The following is a 25,756-nucleotide window of genomic DNA, read 5'->3' as shown; positions in this document are numbered from 1 at the left end:
AAATCACACATGGGTTAAAAACCTACACTTTAGGCCTTAGAACACAGACACACTCTTGCTAACATTGTGAAGATTCCGGGAGAAGAGTTAATATGCCAATTCATTTAATATAGAAGGAAAAGAAGACTAAAAAGGTTAATATTTACAAACATGATAGATTTCCTGTTTTTCTCCTTCTAGGCAGGCGAGAAACACCATGGCAACAGCTCCTCTCTTATGGGATTTTGGCACTTATACTTCTGGTTCAGCCATTACCATGAATGTGCAGCAGACCACGAGATATAAAACAAAAAGTTATACAAATTTTAAAATATGAAATATTTTTAGTCCAGGTCCTGTTCACAATTTGGCTACAGGTTGTGCCAATTCTTAAGTATTAGTGGTTTTCTGTAGCAGCCATTCTCTGGGGATGGGCTTTTCAAAAGTGCTCAGTGTTGGTCCAACTCTGCTCCCCCGGAAATCAGTGGGACTATCTAAGGGTTCTCTGTTGATCTTCTCCTTAATCCAAAATTTACCCATTAGACAACAAAATAATCTCATAGTTTTGATACCTTTTAAGCCTACTAGTTGTCACAGTCAAGCAAAAAAAAAAAATCAATCAAAGGCCACATTTAAATAAAAAAACCTCAACATTTTAAATCTTGTCTATTCAATTTAGATATTTACTGTGTATGGTTAATTGGAATCACACATTGAAAAAGACAGTCATCTCAACAGACACAGCCCTCGGAAACTCCTAATCCTTATATCATGCAAAACAAAACAAGATGAAAGGTCTGTTTCATTCCCCCCCCCCCATCCCCTTTCCCCAACACATACAGGTAAGAAGGCATGGGCTAAAATTTTCAGTGCACTGCACTAGGATTTAGCCATGCAACTCCAATTCACATTAATAAAAGCTCTGCTAATCTTGTGGCAGCACACTAAACTCATACCTCCAAAGCATTTATAGAGCAAGAGGCTCTTATAAACACACTTTCATTTTCAAATAAGTTTGCTACAGAGCAAAGCGAAGGTAACAGTAGTGCTTGTTATTGCCTTCCCAAAGCTCATCATTGCGGTGATGTTCAAATTTCCACCTCCCTGTCATTGTAGTGTATGTTTCTCTGTCCTCTGTTTTCAAACTTTGATTTCTCACTGCTTTTCTTATTACCTAAAGCTGGCTAAATTGTTTGTTCACCTTTAAGTTAGAGATGGAGCAAAACCAGAACTTCAAATTCAAACATCTTTCAATTTGGGAGTGAGACTGAAAGTCGGATCCAGGTTCCTGAATCGAAACCTACCCTTTGGATTGTAGTTCCATATGAGTCATATCAATATCTGAAAGAAACCTTGTTTGTCATTTGAGTACAGATGCAACCAAAATATTTTAAGTACCACTGATCTTATTTTCACTATCTGAGATGGTAAAAATCTCCCCAAATGAGCAGATTTCAATAGATGTCCAATATTTGGAGTTAAAGTGGAGAGCTATTAAATGACAATTTTTAACCTAACCCTAAATCAGGATCCAAACACCACTCCCTTTGCCCATTTCCAACAGAAATAAGTAAAATGGCAAATTTTTAAAGCTGCAAAGATGTTTCTTCTAAAAAAAGGCTCCTCATGGATTCTCATAACTGGATTTTGTAACTGATCTCCACAGAAAAAACACAGGAAAAGAGTTATGTTATAGGCCTGATCTACACTTAAAATTTAGGTTTACATAGCTACTGCACTCAGGGCTGTGAAAAATCCACACCCATGAGTTTGATGACCCAACCTGTGGTATAGATTCAGTTAGGTCAATAGAAGAATGTTTCCATCATCTAGTCAGTGTCACTGAGGCCTGATCTACACTAGTGGGGGGAGGGAATCAATCTAATTTATGCAACTTCAGCTATGTGAATAACATAGCTGAAGTTGACGTACTTACATCCACTTACTTCTCTGTGGTAAGTCGATGGCTGATGCTCACCCGTCAACTCCGCCTGTGCCTCTCACCCTGGTGGAGTACCGGTGTCGATGAGAGAGTGCTCGGCAGTCAATTTATCGCGTCTAGACTAGACGCGATAAATCGACCCCGCTTGATTGATCACTGCCCGTCGATCCAGCCGGTAATGTAGACAAGTCCTCAGTGAGGTGAGGTTCCTGCCGCGATAGAAAGTCCCTGTAGGTGTCTGTACTCTGGGGTTATGCTGGAATAGCTATGGTGCCATACCTATGCTGTTATAAAAGCCATAGTGTAGACATGACCAAAGTGTGAAAGTCACACATCTTTAATACCATGGATGTACGTTTCAGTAATGAAAAGCTTGTTGGCTAAGGGAACAAACGACCTAAAGGAAAGTTGGAAAGTTTCAGTAGGTATCTGTTTTAGATCACCAGTTCAGAGAACAGTGATCTGAAAAATTCCTAGACCAATTCTCTGAGTATATGAAACCACAATGCAGAGTACATTGGGGGGACTTTTAACAACCCAGTCATCTTTATATTTACTAATATAGCCAGACAGGCATCATCAGCTATCTTCCTACCTATATAAAAATGAAATGTCTAATCTAGGAAGAGGAGAAGAGAATCAATAAAGAGGAGAAGCAGAGAAAAATTGTAGAATCTATTTTTACTAACAGAGAGTAGTTGAATAAGAGGCAAACTTAGAACCAAAGCTGACAAACTAGTCAAATTAAACATAGGTGCTTGCACCCTGTCTTCTTTCTTCAATATTCCTTCTCAAAACATTTCTTCTTCTTTAAAAAAAAAGGGGGGGGGGCAACAATAAGACATATGTGGGATATCACCATTTAACACACACGACTATGGTCCCATTCCACTACGTTCATGGACCCATGACTTCAATGGGAGCAAGACTAGGGCCACACAGTGATGGGAAAAATCTAAACAGCAGTAATGATGGAAGAAAACTGAAAGCAAGAGTGGACAACAATATTGACAAGAATTTTCAATGCAAAATGGCAGCAAAAAAAAAAAGTCAAAACATAGGTCAACAAATTTGGGCTGTATATGCAGAGGCATGTGGTAGAAGAGTCAGAGTAGCAGGTAATAATCCTTTGTTTATGGCTCTGGTGCTACCACACCTGCACTAATGTGTTCACTTTCAGGAAGTCAATTACTGAGAACGTTAGGACATAAAATCATAGAAATATAGGGCTGGAAGGGACCTTGAAGGTCATCTAGCCCAACCCCTTGTGGTGAGGCAGAACCAGTTGTACATATGCCTCCCTGACAGCTATTTGTCTAACCTGTTCTTAAACATCTTAAATTGCAGGGATGTCACAACCTCCCTTGCAATATTATCACAGTGCTAAACTATCCTTATAGTTAGAAAGTTTTTCCTAATATCTGACCTAAGTATCCCTTGCTGCAGTTTAAGACAATTACTACTTGTTCTACCTTCAGTGGATGTGTAGAACAGTTTATCACCATCCTCTTTATAATAGCCCTTGCCATATTTGAAAACAATAATCTGACATTCTGAGAATGTCATGTGGAGCTGTGTTAAAAGCCTTATTAAAATCAACATATACCATGTCTACTACTTCCCCCACTAGATCAGTAACCCTGTCAAAGAAAGAAATCAGTTTGGTTTGGCATGATCTGTTTTTGACAAATCCGTGTTGGTTATTACTTATCACCCTGCTTATGCTGATTGGTCTATAATTCCCTTGTTCCCCCTTTAAAGATAAGTACTATGTTTGCCCTTCTCCAGTACTTTGGGGCCTCACCAATCCTCCATGAGGTTTTGAAGATAAATTTCTAATGGTTCCAAGATTGATTCTGCTAGTTTTTAAGTACCTCAGAATACATTTTATCAGGCCCTGCCAACTTGAATATATCTAATTTATCTAAATATTCTTTAACTTCTTCTTTCACCAGGCAGGCTTCTGTTCTTTCCCCTTTTACCACAACAGGCTCTCTCTCAAGATATTTTTGACATTACCTGCTTCGGGCAGAAATGCCCCCATACCCCCAAACAACCTCTTGTGATCTGGCATTTCGCTCTGGTTGGAACTAAGAAACACCAGAGTACATAATCTTAAACGGGAGTGGAGAACAGGGATACTTAAGCTTATTTTAAATAAGGTTTTGTTCCAATTAACAGTCTGGTTCCAATTAACGGCAAAATTAACGGTTGTCTCTTATTCGCGAGTACTGGTTCTTATCCTTTGGAACAATGGGCCAGACCTTCAGAGATGACAGAGGAGTACAACACATAAGTCAGATGTGTGTGTGTGTAGGTGCGCACACACAAAAAAGTGGCATGAAATTCACCTTTGCACTCTCCCAGCCCCACATTATCCTAAATGCAGTCCCAAGCCCCAGTCAAAAATTACATTGTCAGCAAACAGCTCCAAGTTGCCAAAATCATAGGTGGTGATTGGCAACGATTAGGGGCAACCAAGCCTTACCCACTTTTCTCCAGCTGTTTCTCTTTTATGGGAGATGGGTTAATACAGATATCTTCACGCTGGTTCTATACTGTAGGAAGATTCCCACTTAGATTTGGGTTAAACCTCTCCCTCCCCAAGGGCAAAATAAGCTGGTTTATGGCCAGGATCGTTGAGCACAGTGGGACAAAGCTGCTGCAACATAACATGTCTAATGGATAAATTATTAGAAATGGATATTCACTGCTAGTTCTTGAAATGCTCACATAAAACTATGACAGGCTATTTCATTTGTGTGTAATACTTTACTGGGTTTGCTTATAGCAGTTACAGAAGACAATTTTTTTTTAAACTCATAGCTATGAGTGGATAGAACTTCTGGCACCTACCCAGACAGGTCACCATGAGCTGGATAATGTGACAATCTGTTATCATTAGCTCTGTTGGAAAGGTTCTGAAGACACTAGAGAGAATTAAATGACGCGGAAAACTCAGTCTATGGAAAAGTCTATTGTACTCATCTCCGTTATTTCCATCTCTACGCATCACTGGGATGGTGGAACAGCATGATTGGTAGTGGTGAAAAATACAAAAGGTCATTTTTCAGTTTTCCCTTTAGCCAGAACAAACCATTGGAAGTTTGCTAATCTTCCCCACATAATATGTCTTGTTCTCTGAAGATTCTTCCATGCACTAAATATGTTAATCTTTGAAAAATCATCACGTTTGGAAGAAAGTTAAGAGCTCTCTATTTAAATAGCTAGCAAACGGTGTTTCTATTTCTGTCCTTCAGTGTTATGACTACCAGTATTTCTAGCTGTCTAAAATAGCAATGTACAGTGAAATACATTATATATCTAAGTTTAGAAACTGGTTTTTGCTAAATATTGTGATTATTTTCTTTTGAATTTTTAAAGCAAGGGAAGTTTGAAAACAAGAGTATTCTCCTATTGAACCTAACTACTGTCCCCTGCAGTTTGAAGCAGCTAATATAGATGGAGGCTGTTAAAAAGGACTGACATACAGTATTCTCAAAGATACCTTGATGGCCACTGAAGTCTTTTTTTTTTTTTTTTTAAACACAGGTAATAATTTTGTGGTTCTGTCTGGGCAATTAGTTTGACATGAAGGGACAGTCTCTGATTTGCCCCAGCTACTGTCTGTGAATAGCACCAATGTACATAGTAGTTCCAGCTTTAAGAGGAGTCCCCAGCATGGGGAGGATCCTCATGCAGAGTAAAACCACAGCAGCAGCTCCTAAGTTAAGCATCCTGAGTCCCCAGTATACATAGCAGGGGAAAGGAGGCAAGGCAAGAGCATCCTTATGCCTCAGTGATGCCTGGCTGAAGGGAATGACTTTTGGAGGCCACAGGCAGGCAGTATAAAGTAGAGGAGCCCTGAGTCTGCTATACTTCACATTGATTAATGGGGTCAATGCAGAGCAAATTAGGATCAGGGAGTCAAAAAGGTGGTTGAAAGCCTTCATTACAGACCCACTCCTGACCTGTTCCAAGCACAGCTCAGGATCTAGCCTGAAAACCTGCCAAGATGTAGTCTTCCCACACATCAGTGGAAGCAATGTGATTTTTTGCCTCAATAATCCCTTTCTTTAAGTGGTAAATCGGAAAATTATGTTTCATCCTCAGTAGAACTAAGAGACATAGCCAAACCTTGCTCCATCACATGTGACCAAAAAGTGAAGTCAATGTGGTGCATAGGGTGTCAAGATAGAATCTGGCCTCTATTGTCTGATATTATTATTACATAAGAAAGGAGGCATAGTAGTGCAAACCCAAAATACTGTACCTAGAGCTGGTCAACCCAAACCACGGAATCCAAACACACACCTAATTCTGAAGCTGGTCTGATCCAGATACTCATTCATGTAGTTTGTACCTTTATAATGGGCAGAAATCCTAGATCCAAACACTCTCAAACTTTAAAGGAAGTTTAGCTACAGACCTTATCTCTAAATGCATGGACACTGAATTTAAAATACTGAACAATATTATTGGTGAGCAGCAGTTGTTTTCCATTTCATTTTTTGCATTGGTATCAAACTCCTTTTACCAGGTATGGTATATTGCACTTTGCATTAATATTTAAGAGAGGGAGAGAGCTTTTCACTTTGTAGATCATGGGAATCCTGCCATGGGTGTGAATCTATAAAAACATACTGATGCTGGCAACTCTTCAACAATATAAATTCATTTTGAGAGGGCTAAGCTAGTGATGGCTGCACCAGCTGCCATCAAAGTGTCTGCTTCCCAGGATCTCAGGCTGGCACTCCTTTTAATATATACACTATTCTTCAATAAATCCCCTCCTGATATCGAGGCTAGTGTGCAGAATGCAGCTTCAAGTTAAACTGTCAATCTTTCAGCTGAAAGCTTTTAGTGGTTGCAACAACAGATCAGGCACAAGAAAATGAATGAAATTGTATTGTATTTAAAGTGACACTGAATCTACTCTTGGTGGGTTCATCAGTTCTAATTCAGTTATGTCTGTTTGGAGTGCACCGTCTGTCTCATTTATTTCAATAGCTTTCCATTCTTCCAATGTAATTCTCAATTAGTTGGGTAGGCAGGTAAAACATCTGACATTACAACAGTGAACTATGCACTTCCAAATCTGTTTGCACAGGCATGTGTTACACTTTAACAAGCTCCTTATCCCCAACCTGGAACTATGGTTTATTAATAGGTCAGCATAAAGGTTCTTCTCAAAAATTAATTAGAGGCATTTTGAACTACATGAACATAATTCATTCTGCTGGTGAATGATTAAGTACACCAGTTAACAGGTAACCATAGACATTTACTCTTTCATTCCATTTCCATCTGCTGATGCTTCCTCAATAAATGTAAATTGGATATCCATCATCCATCTGGATAATGAGCATCAGATCCCAACATCTCTTATCTACAGCTGTTGTACTGCATTGCTTTGCATTGCATTAGGCTGTCAGCAAGCACCATGCATTTGCCCTGTTCATTAATGCAGTATATTGTATTTACTTGAACATGTATGAAAAATCACCTGAACTTAATTTCAGTATGCAAGAGGTTCGCTCCTGCATATATTAAACACACATATAAATACACAAATATACACACACAAGTATATAATATATGAAAATAAACACACAATACCAGTGGGCTTAGGTGAAATTTCAGAAATGATATGGGCCTGAACCAAAGTGTTTTACCTGAACATTTCCCTGTGGGCAAGTTATGATCTCAATCCGAACTTTGCAGCTGATTCCCATCATCTCAATAATAGAATGAATGAAAAGCCCAGGTCCAACCACATTCAGACTCTTGGGAAGTTGAGAAGCCAATATGAACTTGGTGTCTCAGGGCTGTCTCTAATAGTCTTCAGTAACTGTATTTACTAATCAGTTGCTATTTAACATGTAATTGCAGTCTTATTAAATTTGACCAAATAGCTGTTTAATGAACAGTTAGATGTGTGTTACAACAATTAAAAATATAATCAATACATTTCCAATAAGTAAGTGGTATTAATTTCTATATACCAATTGACTATTCTTACCATATTCACCAAAGTTCCCAATGAAGTGGATGAGAATTTTTTTTAATGCATATTTCCTGGGCAGGCACGATCAACTTGTTCAGTCTAAAATTACCTCATTTGACTTAATTGTTCTATATATTGCTCCCTCTTACCATTGGATTTCTGATGGCAATAGTCTCAGCGACTGGCTTCAGTTTGGCAAGTACATAAATGCTTGAGTTTAGCACACTAACACATTTGAAATAAACTTGGTTTAAACATCCACTATACCTGAATTCAGCTATCAGCTGTATGGACAGAGCCCTCAAAGGGAAATAATCTTAGCAGATAGTCCTTGTATGAGTGAAAATTGATGAAGACAAGGTGTTGAGTTGAGTCAAAAATAAGTCCTTTCAGGTAATCTGTTGAACAGAAAAAAAGTATATGATGTTATATTTGGAGCTATCATTTAATCTCTCTTTTCATATGGAGACTGTCAGCTTTGTTATTTGACTTTCCACTATGACATTATTCCTGATATGTTGTGAGAGACAGCTGCTATAGCTACCTATGTGAACTAAGACATCTCCTCCTTTCTTGTTTCACAATGGGTACATTATCACGCTAATGTGACCGTGCTTTGGTTTATACCAGCAAAAGAGCAATGCTGTTTCTTTAAATTAGAAACAAAGGAGGAGTCTTCTTCCTCTTCGTTTCTTCCTCTTTTTAATATAATAGGGCTGGGAATAGGATTGGGGGAAAATGTGTGTGTGTACTAAATAACCTACTATGATAACATAGCCTCTAGCTATTGGATCCGACTACCTGTAACAGGAGAAGTAATCAGTTAATATTAATTCTACTCTGGGGGTCAGTAAGATCCAGGTGGCATCTCACCTCCCCATTGCCACAGCCTTGGGGAGTGGGGGGGGAATACAGAGAAGAGCTAGCAGAAACAGAAGCAGCCAAAGCAAGGAATTTTTTTTTTTACTTTTGGACATTCCAATGAAAACTGTAGGATGTTCTGACTCTCTGTGCTGACGGGCCATGTGCTCTAATCCTCCACCTTCCTGAGTCGCTTCACCTCAGCTTCACTCTACAGCTGCCTCTCCTTACACTCTTCTCCCTGGACTCTGATTTTCCTTTCCATTTAGCTGCCGCCCACCTAACTAACCACCCCCCCCCCAAAAAAAAATACCCCAAAACAAAACATGGAACTAACACAACATTTGCCACCATTACATTGCTTACTCTGCCTGTGTGTTAGATTCCTGCCCCTATGCTAGGTCTGTCTTGTCTATTTAGACAATACACTCTATCACTACCTGGTACAATGCAGCCCCATGTTTAGCTGGCCCAAAGGCCCTGTCAAAATACACGTTAAATAATAATAATACTCAGATATTATTGTTGGATATTTAGGTGTATTTTTTGAGAGCTATATTCCTCTGTTCTTTTCCTAAAGTAGCTTTGGCCTTTTTTTTTGGTGACCCCTTGTAGGTAATACATAAGTACAACGGCTGCTGACTAAACACCTGGTTTAGACTATCCTCCTCTAACCACATACCCTTGTGACTTCATGTAAGCTGCCTGGCCCAGGAAGAATCAATGCCACAAAGAGTGTCAGGCCCTTAGCTCAGGGCACAAGAAACTTAAGCACAATACCATAACAAAGGAGTTTCTCTGCCTCACTTAGGCTAGAGTTCCCAAAAGCTTTCCCTTCACCTCTCTCACCCCTTGCCCTGTCCCAGGGAGTCCCACAAGAGGCTTTCCATTCCTTGCAGTATTCATACTCCAGGCCATCTATCTGGGAGTCTTCTAGTAACTAGGATCATTCCTCTGTTTAAGGACCTGCTACAGAAGGCTATTTACTCCCCATAATTCCCTAGCTCAGCTGAGCACTTGCTGGCCTTTATAAGGACCAGCTGCTCTTCAGGCTATCATCTGACCCTTACCCCCAGAGCTTTAGCTGGGAGGCACTTGGAATTGAGCCCTTCTCTTAAAGGAGGCACTTTGTTGTGGGGAGAAAGATATGCTATTATCAGCACAGACACACAAATCCCTTTTTGGGATAGAGTCAGATTACTTATCTGCCTTGAAAAGCAAAAATCTGCTTAGTGTCATTTTTTATCTTGTCTTCTTACCCTATTATATACCTACACACACACACACACACTTCAATCTTGCTTCATTTTTAGTAACTGCCTTAGGAAGAGATGGAACAAATATTTTTGTTTATTAATAGGCCACAAACTTCTTTTCAGAAATAAACTTTTGTCGAAAAATTAAAACAAAAACAAGCAAGCATAAAAGAGTAACCCTCAGCTCTGACCTGAATGTCACCATTACTGGACACATTAATGGAAGAAACCCACAGTTTGTAAAAAAATGTCAGCTGATAGAAATATCTGCTGACCACTCATGTCTGCAGAAGGTGTGCTATACAGTAGGTCTCGGTAATTAGAATTAAAATGGGTGTTTACCACTACAAAAGGTTTTCTCTCCCCCAGAGTGGGGTGGGGGGAGAGAAAACCTTTTATAGTGGTAAACACCCATTTTTTCATGCTTTGTGTGTATAAAAAGATCTTCTATACTTTCCACAGTATGCATCCGATGAAGTGAGCTGTAGCTCACGAAAGCTTATGCTCAAATAAATTGATTAGTCTCTAAGGTGCCACAAGTACTCCTTTTCTTGTTGAGTGAACAGGGAACTGAGAGGGGAAGGAGGTGGAGGAGCAGAGATCCGCAGACAGGCTATATAGCAAGAGTCTTGCTCTGCACTGCTGGGCAGTCTCTCATGGCAGCATGTAAGCCTAGTATCCATGTTGAATTGTCTCACCACTTCCAGCTTTACTCTGTGACTGACTCTCCGGGGAGGGTGGGGGGAAGGTGTCACAGAGTGCTAAGTGACAGTTAATGCAGCCTCAAGTCTCTTTATCATAGCCTGTGATTTATCTCTGGTACAGGCTGGGAGGTAGTATACTTCTTAGTGCAGTTTCTACCCTCCCACACAAACACTCCTGCCCCTGATGTTTTTTCTTCACTACCTTGTGAGCACATGCCTATTTGAGAAAGTGGGAAAGGCAGCTTCAAGGAGAATGGAGGAAACTCACTTAACTGCTTTACCCCTTCATAGGAACCCACTACCATTTTCTCTGTGGATTTACTCCTCTCCACATCATGCATCAGCAGGGAAGATATAGGTTGTGGGGAGACAACCCCACAGTATCTACATGCTTTTGAACTTGAGTTTCCCCCAATGGAGAGTGCTCTAGCCACTGGGCTGTGGAACTTGCCTCTTGAATCTGTTCCACTGTGTGTAAATAACCAAATAGTCATTGGGCCAAAGAGTGAAACTGTGGGAGATCCAAGTTCATGTCCATGTGTTAATGATTCATTATTTATACTCAGCAGAGCTGCTTCAACAGGAGAGATTGGGACAGAGTCCCCACTGTATACCCCACAGCCCAGTGGCTAGGGCAGCACTACTTGCAGTGTAGTGGGAGTTCAAATCCCTTCTCCACATTAGGTGAGGGGAGCAACTGAACCTCAATGTCCCACATCCCAGCTGAATGTACTAATTAGAGGGCTAAAGCTTAACAGGGAGGATCCTCCTCTTGCCATTTTGTGAATCCGGCCCTTGAAAATGCCCAGCAACAAAATGTTTCAGGTCAAATGAAATGTTTTGTTAGGTCCCAAAATAGAGTTTTTCAATTCAACAACATTTTTCAGAATTTACAAATCAAATTTAGTTTTTGGTTTTTTAGCACTGCCAGTGAATTGAAAAAAATCAATTATTTGCATAGGTCTAGTTACACTTGCTTAAAATATTTTATCTTCCTATTTACTGATATCAAAAGACTAGGAAAAATCCTTTGAGGGAAGTCTGGGACTGTGAGTGGAGTTCATGGCAAACATAAACATGCTTCTGAATTCAATGTCTACTGAAATGTTTTCATAATCAAACCTAGTAAAATAATCAGTAGGCGGGGTGGGGGGTGCTATTCTGATTAAAAAACAAACAAACTTGTGCCCCTTTGAATAAGGGTGTTTTGATAGCAAAGGGCCCAAGCCACCAAGTTTGGATCTGGATTCACAGTTCCCCAAAGTTTAGATTCCTGGGTGTGGTTCAGAGCCACTTCTATTCTCAAGACAACCATCTTAACATATAAAGATAGACATCTACTGACATTAAGTATATTAAACTCTAATCAAGATTCTGAATGTGCTAGGTTCTTCATCATGCTGGGACATAAATTTTGTATCAAGGCTCCCTGAATGTTGTGTCACACGAGTGCTGTATTCACGAGCAGACTGTTAATTTTGTGGTAGCCCAAGTGGAAAACGAGTTATAGCGAGCAGTTATCACTGAATTAGATATTAATATGAACAACACAATCAGTACTAGAATCGTTAATTCAATAAACTCCGATGGTTTTTGCATTTTTTCTCTCTCCATAGATCACAGAGATGTGCAGCAAACTGGAAATTTCACAAGTCAGGTGCTGTAGTCTGGTTGCCAAATTTACGGTCAGTGTGCTCCAGAAGCGATAGTTCTTTCTAGCTTCTAGGATAGGGCAAAGGATTCCGATGCCCCACCCCTCCAACCACACTGCCTAATGGTTGGTAACTTGCCCCTCATCTCCTTCAGCGTGGTTTGACAGGAAGAGGTGAAGGCCTCCTTTAATTTATTATTTCCTTTCACCATGTGCTCCAAATATAATATTTATTAATTAATTATTATTATTATTATTATTATTTATTGGCTGCTCTACACCACTTTTCATCAGTACATGTCAAAGCACTTTACAAAGGAGGTCAGTACCATTATCCCCATTTGTACGCATGGGAAAACTGAGTCACAGAGAGATGAAGTGAGTTGCCCAAGGTCACCCAGAAGGCCAATAGCACAGATTAATGGAGGTGAAGTTTTTAATGAGCCTCTCCCTCAACCTGCATGATCCAGCGACCTGTGCAAGAGTTTGGTAGAGCAAAGGGACAGATTTTGGCAGGGCAAAATTCTGCATTGGGAGCTAATTCCCAGAGTTAACTCTGCAGCTGCAGACACATGATTCTAATTTGAATATATTAAGAATAAATTCTAAATAATGACATTAAATTTAATAAATAAGCCTCAAGGCTTGAATCTTAATCACGTGATGTGGAGATGCTTACAGGTGGCGTGGTTTTGGGCTACTGTTATCTGCTTCTCTGGGGTCAGCACAGTAGCCTCTGGGTAACAAGCAATATAACACTGTATGCATGGTTTGGGATTTCAATCCCCTAAATCACAAGCTAACAAACACAACCTTGTTACTACAGCTAGTCCACGGTTTTCTGTGCATCCTGTATCTTGTCAGAATCATATCTCCCCTAAGCCCACTGTCAGGGAACCAATCTTCCTCTCCAACACAAAACAGAAGGGAGGGGGGGGAATCATGAGAGAGAAAGTTGGCTAGAGCTGCTATTACAGACTTGACTCCCACTGGATCTTAAAACGCTGTGACAGGGACGTGCTGCTGCACCTTTCTACTGAGAGAGCTGCCACTCCCGCCACCGCTGCTGCTGCTGCTGTCAGTAAAATAACACCTCCTGAAAACCAGTGTTGTGTCATTGCTGGTTGCCAAAAGCTAATAATCATCTTGTGACAAACTCCTCTGAGCTAGGCTCCTGTAAAAGCTGTTTCCTTGGATTCAGCTTCATTGAGGCAAGTACTTGTTTTCAAGTCACATTAATGGAATGTGGTGGTTTTGTTTTGTTTTTTTAAGCCACATGAGTTTCACAGATGTGTGTCACTTTGCAGTGGGAAAGTTAGGGACATGACTAACACAGGTTTTTGGATTCATCGGGTACCAGATAACATGGGTCTGTATCCAACAGAAGCTGAATATGCATCCTCTTTGCCAGGAGGCCTGGAGAATAGCCACAATCTAACGAACTGAGGCTAAATGTTAGTTCAGCTGTGTTGGCTCTGCTCAATTTTACTTACTTCAGTGTTTCCAGAGTGCACAGCTCAATAACAATGTAGTAAATTTCTACTGCGCATTGCATTTGAAATGCTCAAGATGCTTTACAAATATCAATGAATTAAGCCTGTCAGGGAGGTAAATGTTATTTCCATTTTACACATGGGAACGCAAAGGAACGGTGATACTGGCCAACACTGGAGTGCTTCAGGTTTTGGGTGTCCAATATGAAACATTTAATACTAGCCTGATTTTCAATTCTCCCCATGAACTTGAACTGCCATCCTGTATGTTCTGTACCTCTGAAAACAAAACTCTGCAGTAGGAGACAAAATTGAGACACCTCAAGTTAGACCACTCCTTTGAAAATGTGAGTCTAAATGATTTCCCAAAGCCAGGCAGTGATTAACTATGAGAAACAGTAGCAGAACTCAGGTCTCCTCTTTCCTTCCCCTGTGCTAGACCAGGCTGATTCTGAGGCTTGGTATATGCTTGGAGGTTATAGTGGCATCACTACACCACACAGGGGCATGAACAAACCACAACCAACATAACCCCCACTATGCCAACATAACCCCCACCATGGACGCAGCGATGTCAATAGAAGAGTGCTTCCACTGAGGTCCCCGACATTGTTCAGGGAGGTGATGTTCCAACATTGACAGAAAAACTCCTTCTATCAGTGCAGGCTGTATCAACAGTACAGGGCTGTGCCTTAGAAGGCACAATTCCACCAGTTAAAGAAGAGGGATCTGTTCAAACTGCCTGCAAAACACAAGGTCCATTTCCCATCCTTCATACAATTGCTTAATAAGCAACTACAAGAAAAGAGATGTAGAAATAAGAACCTCTGCATTTGATAATCAGAATCGAGGATACTGGAGTGCAGGATCGCAATCACTGCAAAGTGATAAATGTTGTGTTTATAAATGGTGTCCATTGTGCTTCTGTTATTCTGCTCAAAGCAATCTCCCATCAAGCAGCTGGAATGGAACATTAAGCAGTGAACTGACACCTAGATGCCATGGTGATGAGCATATTAACGACAGATGGATTAAATCAGATAGCAGGTAGGCACAGTATCCACGGCATTTAAGGATGATCAGTACAGTACAGTCCTTTCTCTTAGTGAGAGAAGGACTGCCATGGAAGATGTGTGCTTAAGATGATTTAAGTGCACCAAAATCCTTTGCGGAATATAGTAGTTTCCCTAAAGTTGTGTTATAATTGTGATAGAGCAAAATCCCACTATGGATAACATCCAAGGAGCAAAGCTATCCAAGGATTAATACAAAATACATTCTATTAAAAACCTTCCCAGTAACTACTTATGCAGGTGCATGCACACACATTGCCAAAGGGAAATACTGAGAGAATCCATCTCTCATTTGCATACTGTAGTTTTAATTTCGTTTGAGCTTGTTCTACAGTAAGTAGAGACCTGGCCAGTCTTACCTTAAGATAATATATTTTTTGTCTGGCCTGAGTTTTCTCTGTGACCAGGACAAGACAGAAGTACTTTCTAGTGCATTGCATTCTGGACCATGTTTGAGGGATTGGGAGTATTGCTATTTACATCTTCACATAGCACCATCTAGCTTCCCACCAAGGACTGTAGAACTGCCAGTGATTAGACTGAATGCATCCAATGAAGTGAGCTGTAGCTCACGAAAGCTTATGCTCAAATAAATTGGTTAGTCTCTAAGGTGCCACAAGTACTCCTTTTCTTTTTGAGAATACAGACTAACACGGCTGCTACTCTGAAACCAATGATTAGTAAGTTTCTGGTTTGTGTTTTGGTTTAAGATGTAAAGTAGAAAATGGTTATACTTAAAACGAAAGAAAAATACATAAGAAAGAGAGAAGGAAGGCAAGAAACAGAGTGGAAAGATGGAGGTGGCTGATTGGACAAATCAAATGGATTGGAACCAAGGTACCAGAAAGTTGGTCTCTAGTCTTGAAGAGAGCAGTTCAGGTTAGAACTTCATGCTGGTTAGATGTCTGCTCAGGCAAGGCTTTTTTAGGGGCTATCTAAGATGTCAATCTGGGCCTTATCATGGAAAGACTATGTTACTTGAATTTTATCACTGGAACTTAAGTCAAATTAAACCCACTTTTTTAGGTTACATGAAAACTTTCTATTTTTTCATACTTACAAGTGACTCTCAGTTTCTTTGTTCTCTTTCTCTCCTCAGTGCTTTCCTAAAATTACAACCTCATCTCCCATGATACAATTCTAGCATGGCAATAGTCAATACTGTTGCTCCTCTGCTGAGCAGTAGCAGATGTCTGGGGCTGTGCAAGTTGGCTTCCCAGCGGAGGAGAAATCAGTGATGTACAGTCTGGGTATATTCTAAGTGTAACTTTCTTTATTTACATATACACCACTCCTGGAACAGAGGCAGTTACCAACAATGTGCATGTAATCCTTTCAAGAATCTCAGACCAACACCAATGTCTGGTTCCCTGGATAGAAACTCTGCTTCAAGAATTGACTCTCGTCAAAAATGAAGGCGGAGGGCGTTTCCTGCTGATTGCAGCTCCTTCTACACAGAACATTGCATAATAAACAAGGTCATACCATATGTCTTCCCAAGATTAAATATTTGCTCTCACACTTAGGGCTGGTTTACACTACCATGGTAAGTCGACCTAAACTACATTACTTCAGTTATGTGAATAACGTAACTGAAGTCGATGTAGCTTAGGTCGACTTACCATGGTGTTTACACCATCCTGTATCGACGGGATACACTGTCCCACTGACTTACCTTACTCTTCTCGGGGAGCTAGAGTACCAGAGTCAAAGGCTTCTATCATCATATTGGTGCATGTTCATAAGAATAACAAATAATTAGCACTAAATCTTTCCCCAAACTTCAAAAACATCAGGGTCTTTTATGCCCTAAGAAAAAGCAAGATTAAACAGATACATCTTGTACCATGTCCTGCAAGTCACCAAACTCTGACCCCAAGAATTCATACATTCCAGAGCAAAGGGCCCTCCACCAAAAACACTCTGCTGCCCTCTCCCAGGAATTCAACCCTGAGGACGGTATGAGCATTACAAACAAGCACAACTGTTGCAATGGGATGTAGGCAGTTTCTGGAAATAGCCAGTTCCCAGTCCATTCAGGTTAACAATTGTCATTGTTCACAAACAAACAAACAAACAAGATATACCGTCTGTGCTGTATCCTAACACTGCTTTAGATTTTGGTATTCAGTGTAAGGTACACTAAAATCTAAATAATAGTCTGCCTGGAAACTTAAAAATCATCTTATTTATTTATTTATTTTTTTAGATAGGATACTACTTATGATAAGCTGACGTTTCCCATAAATGAGGATTATCTCTTGAGTATCTGGGATGCTAACATGGAGCAGATTTCAGAGTAGCAGCCGTGTTAATCTGTATTCGCAAAAAGAAAAGGAGGACTTGTGGCACCTTAGAGACTAACAAATTTATTTGAGCATAAGCTTTCGTGAGCTACAGCTCACTTCAGTGGATGCATTCAGTGGAAAATACAGTGGAGAGATTTATATACATAGAGAACATGAAACAATGGGTGTTACCATACACACTGTAAGGAGAGTGATCACTTCAGATGAGCTATTACCAGCAGGAGAGCTGGGGAAAAAAAAACCTTTTGTAGTGTTAATCAAGGTGGGCCATTTCCAGCAGTTGACAAGAACATCTGAGGAACAGTGGGGGGTGGGGGGGGAGAAATAAACATGGGGAAATAGTTTTACTTTGTGTAATGACCCATCCACTCCCAGTCTTTATTCAAGCCTAAGTTAATTGTATCCAGTTTGCAAATTAATTCCAATTCAGCACTCTCTCCTTGCAGTCTGTTTTTGAAGATTTTTGTTGAATAATTGCCAATTTTAGGTCTGTAATTGAGTGACCAAAGAGAATGAAGTGTTCTCTGACTGGTTTTTGAATGTTATAATTCTTGACATCTGATTTGTGCCCATTTATTCTTTTATGTAGAGACTGTCCAGTTTGACCAATGTACATGGCAGAGGGACATTGCTGGCACATGATGGCATATATCACATTGGTAGATGTGCAGGTGAATGAGCCTCTGATAGTGTGGCTGATGTGATTAGGCCCTATGATGGTGTCCCCTGAATAGATATGGGGACACAGTTGGCAACAGGCTTTGTTGCAAGGATAGGTTCCTGGGTTAGTGGTTCTGTTGTGTGGTGTGTGGTTGCTGGTGAGTATTTGCTTCAGATTGGGGGCTGTCAGTAAGCAAGGACTGGGCTGTCTCCCAAGATCTGTGAGAGTGATGGGTCATCCTTCAGGATAGGTTGTAGATCCTTGATGATGCGTTGGAGAGGTTTTAGTTGGGGGTTGAAGGTGATGGCTAGTGGTGTTCTGTTATTTTCTTTGTTGGGCCTGTCCTGTAGTAGGTGACTTCTGGGTACTCTTCTGGCTCTGTCAATCTGTTTCTTCACTTCAGCAGGTGGGTACTGTAGTTGTAAGAATGCTTGATAGAGATCTTGTAGATGTTTGTCTCTGTCTGAGGGGTTGGAGCAAATGCGGTTGTATCGTAGAGCTTGGCTGTAGACAATGGATTGTGTGGTGTGGTCTGGATGAACGCTGGAGGCATGTAGGTAGGCATAGCGGTCAGTAGGTTTCCGGTATAGGGTGGTGTTTATGTGACCATCGCTTATTAGCACCATAGTGTCCATGAAGTGGATCTCTTGTGAGGACTGGTCCAGGCTGAGGTTGATGGTGGGATGGAAATTGTTGAAATCATGGAGCAGTATATCATGTTTAACAATTAACATCAATATTTATAACACTTTTATGTACAGCAAGTTGCATCACATTAAGAAACAGCAAAAAAAGCCACACAAGATTCATTATGAGAGATGAACAGCAGCAGCAGGTTGTCTGCTTAACATTCAGTTTGCAGCCCTTTTGAAAGGAAATGCTGCTTTAACTAGCTTCCTGCTTTTAAATCAAAAGGCTCATGGTTCTTAAAATTTCAACCTGTTACTTGAGCCAGGCCAGTAAAACGTACTTGTGGATTTTGGAAGCGGGGAGAGAAAAGGGGGTATATGGGGCAGGGGAGACAATAAGTTTATGTGATTCTTTCATTATTTTTCTATTTACTCTAACTGGTATTTCAAGTATTTGAGGATTGGGTTTTGAGTCCTTTCAAGACCTAAAAGTTTAGCTACACCAGCTACCAACAAAAATATTGTAGAATGTGAAGTGTATTAGTTGCAAGAAGCTGGATTTAAAGTAGCTTCAGCAAACTGGGTGCCTACAGTTAATATACAAATTTGCAAAACACTTATGAACCTCAAGGTGGACGACTGAGACACATCTGACTCCTTGTCAAATTTTCTATGAGTTCAGCCAGCTTGAGATCAAACACATCTTCTTTATATGTATCTTTATCTGATGGTGATTTATTTTAAAATGCTTCACCTATACATACACACTATTACAAATATATTGCACATGGTGAGTACATTTCAATTTTTCTATGCATACAAACAATGACTTTATCACTCCACTTATAAATGCACAAATCAAAAGCTGACAAGTGGAAAAGATATGTATAAAAATATGAAAGGAACTTGGCTTTATGATGAACACATATATGACTGTATTTTGCATTGTTAGAATGTGCATGTAACTAGAACTCCACCAGAAGCTGATATCCCCCTACTTGAAAACGTGAAACAGCATCGACCAGAAAAAAAGCTAACTAGCATTATCCAACAACTCCTGCAGAGAACCCTCCTACAAACCCTGAGATAAATATGAATATCCTTGGAGAGTTCCTGAGAACCCTTACCTACCCGAACAGGTCCTTAGTCCTGTGAGAAGTCCTGTTGACTTCAAGAGTTTTAGGAACATGACTGAAGGTTAGTCAAGATCATCATACAGTGATAGCAGCCGTATATAGTATGTAGATGTAGACAGCTAGGATAAGATACATTAGACTGCATTTCTAACCAACCACAAGGACTATACTTGATGCAATCTCATTACTACAGCAACACACGAGTAAACCACTATCTAACTCCGGAAGTAATTAAATCACCTCAGAGAAGAATGATTGAACAAGTCCATATTCATATTGAGATAACATTTTGCCCTGCTTTCCTCTATTTCAGAAGACATGGAGTCATTCTTTCTGTCTGTCTATTTATTGTATTTTAATGTTAAGAAAGATGAGGATAGATAGATAGATAGATATTTGTAAATAATCTCTGATATAGAAAAATTAAATATTTGTGAAGTCAAATGAATTTCAAGTCAAATAACTTTCTAAAACAGAGAGAAATGGATTTTGATTTTTTAAATACATTCTAAATTTCCTGCTTAGATAATTCTATCTATCTGAGTACAAATCTTCCATTGGAATAGCATTACAGCCATGCAAGTTCTGCCCCTGGAAGGAATTTCAGACAGACCAGTACTATTATATGAATGAAAACAGGAGCAGTTGAAAATTGCATGTTATAAAGCTACAACATTTCCTTTGACCTTTTAATTAATATAGAATTGCTTTTTCATTACCTCCGGTGCTTATGTAAATAAAAGGAATTGGAGCTAGAGTTCAGTGCTAAGTACCTCTTCAGAGACCTAACTTAAAAGGTGTCAGATTTAACTTATACTTCTCGTTTTGACCAAGCCAGTTGTGACTTGAAGGAGTACCATGAGACGGGCTTGTTGCGATGTTACACCTATTTATCTTCTCTCCTTTCACTTTGCCAACAATTACATCAAATCCTCTGAATTTACAACTCATCCCACTTCTTAGACTATAGGATAAAGAAAGCAGTAGAGCAGATTCAAGTTCTTTCTCGCTTAAATATCAGTAAATCTGAGATATATAGCAAATATCTGACATCTAGGTTCAGGCTGCATTAATTATTACTGATTATGTATGTCTCACAGTAGTAATCCAGGATTTTTTGTACAAGCAACAATTGTTTTAATTTATTTTTAATGGAAACCAAATTGTTAATACAGTGCTATGGCTGTGACTTTTAACTTTGCTATGAATTGTAATGTTTGCATTTCTTGATTTTATGCTTGAATATGCACATTGAATATTATTTTTTTTTAGTTTGTTTTTAAAATTACTAAGTTTTTTTTGGTTTTTAAAAAAATTAAATAATGGCAAAAGTTTCATACATTTCAATGGGAAGAGGATTGGCCCGTAAAGGGATAAATATAGTATTCTGTTTTGCAACTGGAAAGTGTTGCCAATTCTCACCAATTTATCACAAGTCTTATCATATTTATTGAAGAGACAAGGCGGGTGAGGTAAAATCTTTTATTGGACCAACTTCTGTTGGTGAGAGAGACAAGCTTTCAACCTGAGCTCTGTATAGCTCAAAAGCCTGCCTCTCTCACCAACAGAAGTTGGTCCAATAAAAGATATTACCTCACCCACCTTGTCTCTCTAATATCCTGGGACCCACATGACTCCTACAACAATGGAAGATATTTATAGAAGTCTTTTAAAACTCTAGATCTTTGATCTTAAAAACTCAGCTTTCATTTTTTTAAAAGAGTAAGTTTCTAGTCCTCCAGTTGCAGAGAAAAGGCTGAAAATGTAAACCAAATGTACCCCAAAGGCCCATACAAGTCAAATAAAAATAACTCAGTTTTTTTTAAAATTGCATTAATTCTAAGCCAATCTCTTGATTTCTGGGGGACTGACTTATGATTTTGGAATACTTACCTGATCTTGGAATACTGACAGTAATACATCACAGCAAATAAAGTTTCAGAACCAAGACAGGAACTCGAGTTCCCCACCCTACTTGTCATTTCTCATTCAGTATTGAAAAGTCGACTCCTGCCTCTGATTGGCCCATGATACCAGTCTCTATTGCCCACTTGTTAAATCTTCAAGCAAGCACCTTCATGTTTTCTCCCATGTTGCCCCTCATGCTTGGAAGGAGCTTCCCATGAACATCTGCAAAGCTATTTGTTCTCCTTAAAACCCCTCTTTAAAACTCTTTGCTTTGCTGTGATCACTACAAAAACCTGCCAACGGTGTACTGAGGCCATTGCCTATCATATTGACCAATATTATCTCATTGTTTCCTTGTAATCATCCACCTATTGGTCTGTTGTATCTTGTATTATAATCAGATTGTAAGCTGTTTAGGGCTGGGACAATCTTTTTGTTGTGTTTGTTCAGAACCTAGCACAATGGGGTTTTGGTCCTTGACTAGGACTCGGAGGTGCTACGTTAATACAAAATAGAAATAATAAAATATTTCTTCCACAATCAAAACCTAATCCCTTTTGGCCACAGTACATCACTGCCATATCACTGAACTCCTCTGTTGCACCATTAAACCAGCTGAAAAGTTTGGCTAATAATGTTTGTATCTAGCCTTTTCAGCTGTCAGTCTCAAACCATTTTACAAAAGTGAGTTACTGGAAGGCATTACTAGCCCCATTTTATGGTTATCCCAAACAAAGGGATTTGATTATGGTACTTGTTTGAGATCCAAAGCCTCATTGATAAAACATTGGGTATGTATCATTTTAGATCAGGGTTTTGCTCATAGCCCTGCCACATACTTCCTATGTAAAAGTTACTCAGACTCTGTTCTTCTCCGATCCCAGGGGAAAAACAGACCTGTGTACATTCCTTAGGTCAAAGAAGAAACTTGGGATGTTGGGGGGCGGGGGTTTACAGGAGTTCCTGGAGTTTCTTTTCATTTTGGGGCCAGTTTGGAACATGGCAATTAAACTATTTTCTGTCACCCTCCTTTTGATCTGTTGGCTTCAATGGCAGAGAATGGCATGTATTTTCTAATCATGACAATTTCTTAAACTTTTCATTATTCCCACCCTTTCATTCAGTAGCGTTTATGTCTACCTACTTTTCAAATGTTGTGGTGTGATGCCATTACCTCTCTAAAGGAATACAAGAAACATTAGAACCTGCAAACATTTAAAAAGAGAGACTTTTTAAAGTATTTTTAATCTGAAAAAGTACTTGGCTCAATTTAATCACAGTTTTCATGGTTTCAGCATAGCAGCCGTGTTAGTCTATATTCGCAAAAAGAAAAGGAGGACTTGTGGCACCTTAGAGACTAACAAATTTATTTGAGCATAAGCTTTCGTGAGCTTCAGCTCACTTCATCGGATGCATTCATAGTGTGTTCTAGCTGCCAATGAGACATAGCCCTAAACATTTTATAGAATATTTACAAGAAGGATTTTTTTTTCATTAGTGATGCATTAAAATCCAACATAGAATGGAACCATGGTTACTATGGAGTTACTATATAAATCTACCACCTCTACATAGAAAGCCAAACAAACACACTTGTGGAATTCCAACTGGAGCTCTGTTCTGATAGCTACAAAAATAGCTCTCTCTACCATGTGAGTTAAATGAAGAACTCTGTTAACTATTAGCTAGAGGAGGCCCCTTATTTTTATTTTTTTTATTTTTCTAAGCAGCTGCCAGACAATAGAGGGCAACATACTCCCACGCACACTGCTCTCACTGAAAGAAAGGATTTATCAGATGAACAAGTGAAGAAACTCCCACAAAGATTATTAATAATTCTATTTAAGAAATTGATATTCATGATAGAAGGATCACTAGATCACCCACTATAAAAACTGCTAATAACTTTGCTGAATCCCATTTTTTTCTTCAAATTTACCAGGGACATAAATTTTCAAAGAGGTTTACCTATGTGGAAAATGTGAACAATTAGTAACAAATCATCTTGAGCCTAGAGGAAGACACAGGAACATTAAGATACGCTCAACAATTCAAATCTAGGTGAAACCTTAATGATCTGTAACTCATAAGATTTGGTTAATTTTCTTCACCCTTTGCAAAAGCTTTGCCTTTGACAGTAAATCTGGCAATTTTTAGGCCAAATGAATTTCCGAAGCCAAAGTGAAAGGGCTGCTATTGTGGAGTTTTAGAACGTAAGCTAGTGAAACCTTAACTATAGAGCAGCTACTGCCTCTCCATAACCATAAAAAAGCATTTAAACTACTACTTCTATTCTTTGTATATGATATATTGTATATAAAGCAATCTTCCCCTTCCCATCTTTTGAAAAGCCCTGAACCAGAACTGATTGCCAGATAACATAAGTGCACTATTTCCTTATTTGTACTATTCAAGCTGATGTGGAGTCAGCTAATGAAGTTGACTCTTAAAGCATTTTAATGCCCCTTAACGTCTGTAAAAATAGACTAAAACTCCTTGGAATTTGTGCATTCAAATAAAATCTCTGCTAAAGAAAAGCCTGTGGATAGTCTTATAGACTGAGTGATGAGGTTATAATACAGTGTTATGAAATTGGGACTTCTCTCCAAGAAACACACTCTAAAAGACAATTTCCCTCTACCCAAAAACAAAATAAATTGCTGAAACAAAGAAAAATGGCATTTCAGTGCAACTCCCAAGAATTCTAAGTCAAGAACAGTTGTGAAAATTGAAATGCAGGCACTGAGTTCAAGAAAAACAAGAATCCTTTGGGGGCAGGGACTATGTTGTAGGGCTTGTCTACATGGCACTATAGTTCAGACTAAAGGGGTGTGAATTGCAATGCTCAACAAAGTGCCGCACTGTAACTGGATGTTGCTAGCACCAACTAAAAGGTACCTAGTTCGTGTTGCCAACAGGACTATGTTAATGCAAACAAGGTACCGTTCAGTTTGTGCTAGTGTTGTACCAATAAATTAAAAACCAGCAGGGTCTTATTAAAGGGAAAAAGGCAAAATACCACATTTATTGTGAATACAGAAAGAATCATAGTAAGCAGTTAGTTATAGTTATAACATTCCATTAAATCTCATATTTATTCACACATTCATTCATACACACACACACACACACACACACACACACACACAGAGGTTCTGCAAGATTGTTATCATAGTTACCAGCCTTAGAGTTGCTCATGCCAAGCCACTAGCCAGGTGGCCTGGACATGAGGAGGGAGCAGGGCCTTGTCAGATGCTCATCTGATGCTCCTGGAAGTTGGTTTGCAGAATCAGACCCCGTTCTCACTTTCTAGAGTCTATTTTTATAGGAATTTATTCCTAGGCCAGTCTGTGGGAATTGCTTCATCATGCTGTTGCTGAATCAATCAGCAGATAGCACATTCCTGACGGCTCCATGCTGCTAGATGTTATCTTGTTCTTTGGCTCTCCCATTCTTGAGGCTGTTGGGTGGATTCCAGTCTGCCCTCCGGGGGTCCTCTGGTTATTTCCACTTGACGCCTTCTTCAGCCGATGGATTCTGGATTCTTAGGCTGGCACCTCCCTGATCATTCAGTTATTATCCACACCAAGCATCCATCCACAAACATCCTCTATCTCTATTTTAATCAAATTGTTAATACAACAAAAGGGCAGGGAGTCTCTGGGTGCTGTTTCTGTTGTTACAGAGTATTGCTTTGAGTCTCTCTCTGTGTGAATTGCTTTGAGAACAGACTCTGTCTTAGAATGTACTAACGCAATTAGCAGCTTGCAAGTTTCACACATAGAGGGAGAGAAACAGTACCAAAAACCAAGAGACCTCTTAATTAGTAATATTCTGGAATTTAAACTATGGGGAATCAAACTCATTTGTGATTTTAATACAGAACTTCTTTAATATGATCCAACAACCTAGTTCGTGTTGCCAACAGGACTGTGTTAATGCAAACAAGGTACCGTTCAGTTTGTGCTAGCAGAAGCCATACTGGGGAGTTACATTGCAGCACTCTGTTGTGCATTGCAATTCACACCCCCTTAGTCTGTACAACAAGGCCATGTAGACAAGCACTTCAGTTCTTGGCTCTGACACAGGTCCCCTGGGTGACCTTGGACAAATCACATGGGGCCAGATAATTAAATGTTCATCATCA

General features: G+C 39.5%; 1 protein-coding gene across 2 annotated transcripts in view; it reads right to left on the bottom strand.

The window, feature by feature from the left end:
- The window catches only part of CNTN5 (contactin 5), a 955,706-nt gene that overhangs the window by 650,771 nt on the left and 279,179 nt on the right, over nucleotides 1-25,756 (bottom strand). For both annotated transcript variants that reach the window (XM_074957075.1, XM_074957069.1), the window contains exon 2: nucleotides 8,196-8,326. The gene's annotated coding sequence lies outside the window, so the exon portion shown is untranslated. The remainder of the gene's footprint in view (nucleotides 1-8,195; nucleotides 8,327-25,756) is intronic.

The sequence above is a fragment of the Natator depressus genome, chromosome 1, assembly GCF_965152275.1.
Source record: "Natator depressus isolate rNatDep1 chromosome 1, rNatDep2.hap1, whole genome shotgun sequence".
NCBI lineage: Eukaryota > Metazoa > Chordata > Testudines > Cheloniidae > Natator > Natator depressus.
The sequence above is the reverse complement of the archived record's forward strand: the minus strand, read 5'-3'. Positions and strand labels throughout refer to the sequence as shown.